This window comes from Clytia hemisphaerica, unplaced genomic scaffold (genome assembly GCF_902728285.1).
Source record: "Clytia hemisphaerica strain Z4C2 unplaced genomic scaffold, Clytia hemisphaerica genome assembly, whole genome shotgun sequence".
NCBI lineage: Eukaryota > Metazoa > Cnidaria > Hydrozoa > Leptothecata > Clytiidae > Clytia > Clytia hemisphaerica.
The window spans coordinates 82,310-93,331 of NW_027104286.1; positions in this window are offsets into that span (position 1 = coordinate 82,310).

Below are 11,022 nucleotides of genomic sequence, written 5' to 3' on the forward strand. Positions count from 1 at the left end.
TTTAAGTAAAGATGTAGCAAGATATCTGTGGATTTGATGAAAGCTTTGCACAGCGATTTCTTTGATTTTTGTCTTCCATCTTTGGCTTCCTTTTTCGGAAAGCCTTCGATTCCGACGATTTTACAGACCGCTACTGGTAGACCCGCCGTTTGCTGAAAGTCGGCCGCTGAGGTCATGACCGTAAAAAAATATTTGACCGGGCACGCGACGTCATATTCTCTCAAATTTCCGTGTCGAAAAAAAAGTCAAGGGGCTTATTTGCGATGAGCAAATGAGTTAAATGAGATTGGTAAAAAGCTCAACTAGGAGATGTAGAACGATAAAGCCAGTATACATGATCTGTTCCTCCAAGAGCACCCTATAGGAACGAAAAAACATTAATTTGAACCATTTGAATAATCCCTGTATATTTTTTGTCCATTTTTTCGCTACTGTTCATCTGGTTTTTTCCCAAGAAGACAAATGTTCCAAAAGTGGACCAAGTACTAATAATTAGCTAAACAAGTTTTGATCAATCAGTACTTATTAATAAAAAAACAATAGACTGAGTTTTGGATCAGTATTCAAATTCATTTAGATGTCATTTAGTAAGCTGTGTCAAATCATAGATATTAAAAATATTCCCCATTTCTATTGTGTCAATGATAGAGTTCAAAGATTTTTTGAGCATATTATAAATTTAATGCGAAGAAGATTTTTTTTATGAACAGAGAGGTAAAATATATACCGTTTAATGTGAATATCTTGTAGAGAGTTTCAAGTTTTGCCATTGAGTTTCTTTTACCAAATTTTGTTAAGTACTTTATAATGGTTGTATATTTTCCCTTCAATCTTTTGGCCCAATCTTAATTTAAATATAAATTTGGCTTCAGGGTATCCAAAAAATTAAAAAAAACGATACCTGTTTCTTATTCTGAATAAGTAATAGTTATCGGACAGTTGCGAGTACAATATGGCTCAATGGTTATGACTTCTATTCCAACATCATTTTCTACATAGCTTTTAACGTGCTCGGTCTCTAAGGTAGGGTCAAATCCTCCGACAAATAAAGAATATGGCCTGGCAGCACCGGTTATATTACCTCTGGCTAAGAACTTGTTACCGTATACGACAGTTTTACTCGAAACTTTAGCAGTGTCAGAATCATTTTTATCGACTTGATCTTTTACAGCAGTTGAATTTGCTTGCGATCTTGGTAGAGATGGTGAAATCTTGAGTTTTGTACCAGTGGTAGTACTAGTTGTGTCAATCGAGGTATCATCATTCAAAATAAGTGATGAATCAAATGGTATACTGCCCAACATACTATCGCTGAGAGTCGTTACTTCAGTGCTCTTGCATGTTGTGTTGACATTTGTTTCCAGGTGTGGATTTTGATTTTCATTCTGTACGTGTTTATTGTTTGTGATGAATAAGTCGAGTTTTCTCTCAACATTGATTAAGTGTCTTTTGAGGTCAGCATTTTCTTCACGCAGTTGTTTGTTGTCAGCAAGAACTTCATGCATTGTTTGAATCAGTAAAGTAATGTCTGGTTCTAACAGAGATGTTGTTTTGGTTGGTGGTTGTCTTTCAGATGGTTTGAACAGACCATTTGCAAGCTTCGAGACAATTTGTTTTTCATGGATTGATAGTCCAAGATCATAAATATCATTGGCCGCATTTTGCAAATTGGTGCGGTTTTTAAGATGCTTGTTCAGGTTACTTTCAGTAATGATGAAGCCATTTTGTTTAAGCGTGTCTTCATTGAACTCATTGATAAAATGTTGAAATATTTGCTCCCTGAACAATTTGAGAGCAGAACTCTGAAGCTGGATAAGTTCACTGGTAATAATTTCTTTTGGCAGATTGTATATCTCTTCTATGTTTGCCATAAAGGGAGTCGATGGTTCCCTATGGTTTTCTTTGATGTCCATGAATAGCGATGAAATATTAAAGTCAGTGTTTTCTTCTTCTGGTACGCCATTTTGAATTTGCGCACCTCCTTCCGCCATCTATATTATTCAGCGTTCTAGAATATTACAGAACGTCTTAACTAGCACTTACTATCGTACAATATGGAAATATTTCACTCGTTCCGGATTTTCCGTATATTTTCCTCGCCTAAAGGATCGGAAAATATTGTACGAAAAAATCTCAACGACATACTGCACTCATCTGCATCTGAGTGTTATACAACTTTCAAGAAGGACTTTTATGAATTTCCAGCCAAGAATTGGTGGAATGACGAGTTAACAAAAGCCAAAAGGAACTTACAACTGTGTTTCAACCTTTGGCGTGACAATCAATTCCCAAAATCTGAATCTGATGTATCATACAACCGCTATAAATTTTCCAGAAAATTCTTTCGAACATTAGTTAAACGTGCAAAGCACCAAGTCACAGTAGAACACTATGTCAATGTTGAAAAGCTGAAAAATGTGAAATCATCCTCTTACTGAACAAAAATTAATCTTCTCAATAAGAAAAAACAACATAAACTATTTACAGTGAACGGCAAATCCACCAAAAGTGACATATCAAATGAATTTGGAGAACACTTTGATAGACTCCTAAACACACCAAGAATTGACACAATCGACAATAACCAATCGAATGAAGAACTTAAAAACCTATTACACGAACTATAAACAGACATAGATTCAAGTGATCTTTACATATCTCAACATGAAATTATCTCAGTCATCAATAAACTACAACTTGGAAAGTCACGTGACCCTTTTCAACTGCTATCAGAACATTATAAATATGCAACAAGCGATATATTTAATGACTATCTAACCAAACTTATCAATAGAATATTTCACTCGAAACACATCCCTATATCACTGAGCACCTCAATAATAATACCACTCGTGAAATCACATAAGAAATCTTTAAACGACCCAAACAATTATCGAGGAATCAGCCTTCTTCCCATCATTACAAAAATATTGGAACTTATTGTGCTTGAAAAATGTCCTCAGCTTACCGACCACAACAACTCTCAATTTGGTTTTGTCAAAGCATCTTCATCAATCCACGCTGAGCTAATCATTCAGGACACTATCAGGTATTATAATAACAATGGCTCACCCGTATATATTTGTAGTTTGGACATTGAAAAAGCCTTTGATTGTTGTAATTGGAACACCCTATTTACAAAATTGCTAGACAAAAACATACCTAATGCAATACTAAACTTTTTAATTCAACTATATATGAACAGTACAGCCTTTGTCTGCTATGGTGCTAACCACTCTAAAACTTTTTCACTCACTCGAGGAGTACGTCAAGGTGGAATCCTATCACCATATTTATACAACATATACACAGAAGACCTTCTCACCAACGTCAAAAGTATGAAAATCGGATGCTCACTACCGAATGGACTACGTACTGCCATCATTGCATATGCTGATGACATAATACTCATGAGTCCCTCCCTCAAACATCTGCAATCTATGGTTAGTTTATGTGAGGAACATGGAAAAGATAATGGTTTAAAGTTCAATCCATCAAAAACTAAAACTCAATTTGTTATTTCTGGTCAAAGCAAATTAACTAATCCAAAACTGAACCTCCAATCAACCGAAATCAATCCACAGGACACACTAAATCATCTTGGCTTCCATTGGTGTGTTAAAAATGACAAACTTTCTCTAAGCGGGCACAAAGAATCTCGAATATCAGAATTATGGTCTGTAGTTACCTCACTTATAACCTCTGGCATAAGGCACTGTCACCCAAACGCCATAATCAGCATCTACAATTCAATAGTCTTACCAAAGCTCCTTTATGGCCTAGAACTTGTTGATCTCACAAAAACAGAATTAGAATTTTTAAACAGGCAGGCCAGGTCAAGCCTAAAAGCACTGTTCAACGTCTCTAAAAATAGCAAGAATCTCTTGAATAAAATCTACAATATCCCTGATATCTCAACTCTCTTGAAAGAAAGGAAACTTAAGCTATTCAGGCAAACGTTAGTGAATTCATCCACTTGCTCTTATATATATGATATGTTCAACCACCCAACCAATAACATAGACTTTAGCTTCGTACGGAGAGTAGTAGATATTATTATTGATAGAAACTTAAATCCACTGCAAATTATTTTTGGCAAAAATATCAAATTCAAGAGAAACCACCACAATGAAAAGTCAGAGGAGATTGAACTTTGTCGAACTCTAATAGAAAACTGGCATGAGGTTGAATGTCGTATCTCATTTAAATCTATATTAGAGAAACATGTCCAGCGAGCAAGGACATCAGGCACACCCCCTTGATCACCCTTTTTACTTCCTTTGCCCCCCCCCCACACTTCTGTGCCGTCCCTGCTTACTGGTCTTTTTATTACTGTAAATATTCATAAAGATATATATATTTTTCCTTAGATGTACCTTATAGTCTTATATGTCTTATAGGTGGTAAAAGAGATTTATTATAATGCTCCTAAAGGTCATACATCGCTTGCGATCTTTTTTGCAAACTAAAATGTGATAATAATTAACCTTTTTATTTTTTCAGGATTCAAGTCCCAGCAAACCATTGAGAGTCTCAATGACAAAAGAGAACAACAGGAGATTAAAGAATCTGAAATAACAGAGGAAGCTGTTAAAAATCATCGTTTTCATCGTAAGAAAACATTGGGCACACACTACATGTTATGAAGACATCGTTCGTTTCATAGGGAATGATCTGGGAGACTCGGTTCTAAAAGAACATCTCAACATCGCTGATTCCCACAAAAAACGCAACGTACGTTACCGCAAACACTGTCAAGCAGTTTATCAAAGTTATCAGTGACTGGATGATGAAAAACAATGTCGACGTATTAAAGACATGTGAAGATTTTACATTGCTATTAGATGAATCAACTGATGAGGCAAATAGATCAGAATTGTCATGATTGTTCGGATGATAAAAAATGGTAAAATCGAAAACCACTTTCTTGATTTACTTCAGTTAAACCGAGGTGATGCACAAACAATTTTTCAGTCAGTGGCAGATTGCCTAGCGGAAAACGGTTTGGACATTACAAGCACCCGATTTGCAGGTATGGATGGTTGTTCTACCATGGCTGGTGAACATGCAGATGTAAAGGATTGTTCGCAGCTGCTACATTTCATTTTGTTTATATTCATTGTAGGAACCATCGGTTGGCACTTTGTTTCACACATTTGATCCCACAATTTTCAGAATTTGATAGCGTTTTACTTAGCTTGTATTTGCTACTGAAAAACAGCAGCGTGAAACAATCGATCTTTGAAGAAGTTCAGCAGGCATATGATTTACCATCATTGAAATTGATAAAGGCAGCTGTAACTAGATGGCTAAGCCATGGTAAGGCAGGTCAAAGAGTTCTTGATCGATTCGAATCACTGGTAGCTTCATTGGATCAAATTTATATTCGAAAGAAAGAACCCCATGTGCGAGGAGTAAGAGATTCTCTTGTTAAGAAAAACTTCATTGCCGCACTTTGTTTTCTAGCTGATGTTCTCCTTTCAACGAATGAACTTCAAAAGTTTTTGCAAGGGTCTAAACTTAATTTCATGCAAGTTCCCTCTAAAGTATCTTCACTGATTAACGATTTGAAAGCCAAACAAGTAAATCCAGGATTACCTAAAGGCTGCTGTTACACCAAATTAGACGAATTCTTTGAAATCGTGTCAAGAATAGAAGGGCGAGATTTCAGACACGGTCTGATACTGAATTGAACAAAGAAAATTTCTTAGAAAGAACCATACAACCTTTTATATCAAGTTTGATTGAAGAAATCGAAAGAGAATTTGAAATTCTTCCCCAGTTAAAAGGGTTTACAGTTCTAGATCCCGAATCCATTCCTTCCACAACAGAAGGACTGAAAGAATTTGGTAATGATGGTATTGCAAGTCTTGGTGATTTTTATGGCAGTGTTTCAAATAAGAATCCAGGCATTCTTGACCCCACCTCTTTACCTGCACAGTATGAGGCGTACACAAATTTTGTATTAAAGAAACAAATTGACTACGAGCTAAAACAAAGAGGAGCTCTAAACAAAGCAACCACACGCTTAGAAGGCGAAAAATCGAAGCTTAGTACGTTATCTGACATACTATCAAAACGAAAGAAATTAGTTATCGAAAAGAATATTAAGAAATATGAAAGTGAAAAACACTTACTTTCTAAAAAACAAAATTATTCTTTCGAGGTAGCATTAGAACAATGGATTGGTTCAAATTACGCCGAGCGACATCCCGAAATCACTAAGCTGCTGAATCTAGCAGCTTTAATACCACCATCTACCGCAGAGGTAGAGCGTTCATTTAGTCTGATGAAACTCATTTGCACAAAATTACGGAAAAGATTAACCAATAAAAATCTGACGGCCCTCATGCGAATTTGCAAATATCAAGGGGACATCGATTATTAGGATATCAAAAACACTTGGCTGAGGGCTGATGACACCAAATCGAAAACACGCCGTGTTAATAGTAGATTGCATTGATTAGTTCTAGATTCTTGGGATGTTTATGATTTGTTAATATTACGAAAAAAGAGGGCCATTTATTGTTACCTACAGTTTTATTTTTTTATTCTATTGTTAGCTAATTTTGGCTAATTTTCAAAGTAGAATTATTAACCGTTTTATTGATTTACTAAGAAGGCCGCTAGAAATATGTCCCATTTCTGATCAATTTTTCCTTTGTATTCACTTTTAAAACTCCAGATTTGTTAGAATAATATCGAGTGGAAAGTACATTCCACAATGTTTGCTCCTTTTTTATTTTGAAATCTTACTTTAATAAATAAAGCTTTGTTTCTTTTGTTCTTGGAGCATTTCTTATGTTCTTGAAGCATTTCTTTCCATCAGAGGCCGTAAGCCATCCTCTTACTGGACAAAAATTAATCTTCTCAATAAGAAAAAACAACATAAACTATTTACAGTGAACGGCAAATCCACCAAAAGTGACATATCAAATGAATTTGGAGAACACTTTGATAGACTCCTAAACACACCAAGAATTGACACAATCGACAATAACCAATCGAATGAAGAACTTAAAAACCTATTACACGAACTACAAACAGACATAGATTCAAGTGATCTTTACATATCTCAACATGAAATTATCTCAGTCATCAATAAACTACAACTTGGAAAGTCACGTGACCCTTTTCAACTGCTATCAGAACATTATAAATATGCAACAAGCGATATATTTAATGACTATCTAACCAAACTTATCAATAGAATATTTCACTCGAAACACATCCCTATATCACTGAGCACCTCAATAATAATACCACTCGTGAAATCACATAAGAAATCTTTAAACGACCCAAACAATTATCGAGGAATCAGCCTTCTTCCCATCATTACAAAAATATTGGAACTTATTGTGCTTGAAAAATGTCCTCAGCTTACCGACCACAACAACTCTCAATTTGGTTTGTCAAAGCATCTTCATCAATCCACGCTGAGCTAATCATTCAGGACACTGGAATCACACTCATGCGAATTTGCAAATATCAAGGGGATATCGATTATTAGGATATCAAAAACACTTGGCTGAGGGCTGATGACACCAAATCGAAAACACGCCGTGTTAATAGTAGATTGCATTGATTAGTTCTAGATTCTTGGGATGTTTATAATTTGTTAATATTACGAAAAAAGAGGGCCATTTATTGTTACCTACAGTTTTATTTTTTTATTCTATTGTTAGCTAATTTTGGCTAATTTTCAAAGTAGAATTATTAACCGTTTTATTTATTTAATAAGAAGGCCGCTAGAAATATGTCCCATTTCTGATCAATTTTTCCTTTGTATTCACTTTTAAAACTCCAGATTTGTTAGAATAATATCGAGTGGAAAGTACATTCCACAATGTTTGCTCCTTTTTTATTTTGAAATCTTACTTTAATAAATAAAGCTTTGTTTCTTTTGTTCTTGGAGCATTTCTTATGTTCTTGAAGCATTTCTTTCCATCAGAGGCCGTAAGCCATCCTCTTACTGGACAAAAATTAATCTTCTCAATAAGAAAAAACAACATAAACTATTTACAGTGAACGGCAAATCCACCAAAAGTGACATATCAAATGAATTTGGAGAACACTTTGATAGACTCCTAAACACACCAAGAATTGACACAATCAACAATAACCAATCGAATGAAGAACTTAAAACCTATTACACGAACTACAAACAGACATAGATTCAAGTGATCTTTACATATCTCAACATGAAATTATCTCAGTCATCAATAAACTACAACTTGGAAAGTCACGTGACCCTTTTCAACTGCTATCAGAACATTATAAATATGCAACAAGCGATATATTTAATGACTATCTAACCAAACTTATCAATAGAATATTTCACTCGAAACACATCCCTATATCACTGAGCACCTCAATAATAATACCACTCGTGAAATCACATAAGAAATCTTTAAACGACCCAAACAATTATCGAGGAATCAGCCTTCTTCCCATCATTACAAAAATATTGGAACTTATTGTGCTTGAAAAATGTCCTCAGCTTACCGACCACAACAACTCTCAATTTGGTTTTGTCAAAGCATCTTCATCAATCCACGCTGAGCTAATCATTCAGGACACTGGAATCACACTCATGCGAATTTGCAAATATCAAGGGGACATCGATTATTAGGATATCAAAAACACTTGGCTGAGGGCTGATGGCACCAAATCGAAAACACGCCGTGTTAATAGTAGATTGCATTGATTAGTTCTAGATTCTTGGGATGTTTATAATTTGTTAATATTACGAAAAAAGAGGGCCATTTATTGTTACCTACAGTTTTATTTTTTTATTCTATTGTTAGCTAATTTTGGCTAATTTTCAAAGTAGAATTATTAACCGTTTTATTGATTTAATAAGAAGGCCGCTAGAAATATGTCCCATTTCTGATCAATTTTTCCTTTGTATTCACTTTTAAAACTCCAGATTTGTTAGAATAATATCGAGTGGAAAGTACATTCCACAATGTTGCTCCTTTTTTATTTTGAAATCTTACTTTAATAAATAAAGCTTTGTTTTTCTTTGTTCTTGGAGCATTTCTTATGTTCTTGAAGCATTTCTTTCCATCAGAGGCCATAAGCCATCCTCTTACTGGACAAAAATTAATCTTCTCAATAAGAAAAAACAACATAAACTATTTACAGTGAACGGCAAATCCACCAAAAGTGACATATCAAATGAATTTGGAGAACACTTTGATAGACTCCTAAACACACCAAGAATTGACACAATCGACAATAACCAATCGAATGAAGAACTTAAAAACCTATTACACGAACTACAAACAGACATAGATTCAAGTGATCTTTACATATCTCAACATGAAATTATCTCAGTCATCAATAAACTACAACTTGGAAAGTCACGTGACCCTTTTCAACTGCTATCAGAACATTATAAATATGCAACAAGCGATATATTTAATGACTATCTAACCAACTTATCAATAGAATATTTCACTCGAAACACATCCCTATATCACTGAGCACCTCAATAATAATACCACTCGTGAAATCACATAAGAAATCTTTAAACGACCCAAACAATTATCGAGGAATCAGCCTTCTTCCCATCATTACAAAATATTGGAACTTATTGTGCTTGAAAAATGTCCTCAGCTTACCGACCACAACAACTCTCAATTTGGTTTTGTCAAAGCATCTTCATCAATCCACGCTGAGCTAATCATTCAGGACACTGGAATCACACTCATGCGAATTTGCAAATATCAAGGGGACATCGATTATTAGGATATCAAAAACACTTGGCTGAGGGCTGATGACACCAAATCGAAAACACGCCGTGTTAATAGTAGATTGCATTGATTAGTTCTAGATTCTTGGGATGTTTATAATTTGTTAATATTACGAAAAAGAGGGCCATTTATTGTTACCTACAGTTTTATTTTTTTATTCTATTGTTAGCTAATTTTGGCTAATTTTCAAAGTAGAATTATTAACCGTTTTATTGATTAATAAGAAGGCCGCTAGAAATATGTCCCATTTCTGATCAATTTTTCCTTTGTATTCACTTTTAAAACTCCAGATTTGTTAGAATAATATCGAGTGGAAAGTACATTCCACAATGTTTGCTCCTTTTTTATTTTGAAATCTTACTTTAATAAATAAAGCTTTGTTTCTTTTGTTCTTGGAGCATTTCTTATGTTCTTGAAGCATTTCTTTCCATCAGAGGCCGTAAGCTTTAAAAAATACCTGTTTTAACCAGTCTAGAAGGGCTAATTCTCAAAGATTTTCTCCCGTCGGCGCCAACCATCGTGGCGCCTCCTTACACACTAATTAAGGGACACTAAACTACGGCCCTATCACCCTAACACCTACCACTTTCAAAGTGGAGCCGCGGCCCCTATCCATGCATGGTTAAAGTGTATTCTATTATAGTTACTAATAAACGATAATTTAGTTTATGTTACGAAAGAAAAGTACTTATTTTTGCTGCATTTTAATTCTTGATACATTTAATAAACTCTTAACTAGGAGTCCGTTAGGGGGGTCTCAGATAATAGCAATGGCATGGCTGAAACTCAATTTCTAGATCAAAAAACGGCCAGTGGGAAAAGTGCTTGGAATTTTGCCTGAACAGGTAACATCCCCTTTTATTAAGTCAAGTTTTTAGGTTGCTCCAAGTAGATTAGGTTCACAAAAGTTTACATCTTCTAAGAAATTGCTAAATTAATGGCTCTTATAGCTTGACCTATAATATAAGGTAAAGTAAGGTAAATATTCAAAATTTAGGGTGAGGGGTCTTTTTAGCGGTAGGACCATGCATGATTGATTTTAGTTGGGGGTTTTAACAAGTGCAGAGACCTCATTTTTAGGTGGGACCTGGACCCCCATTGCACACTATGACTAATGTTGTCGTCCATTATACAGGGCAAAGAATATACAAACAAAAAAGAGCAAGACTGTCTACAAAGAAAAAATCAGGAAAGTCTACAACTAAAAACAGTGGTAATTGAAAATAATTCTTATTCACTTGAGAGATTTCTTAACGGTTTTGTT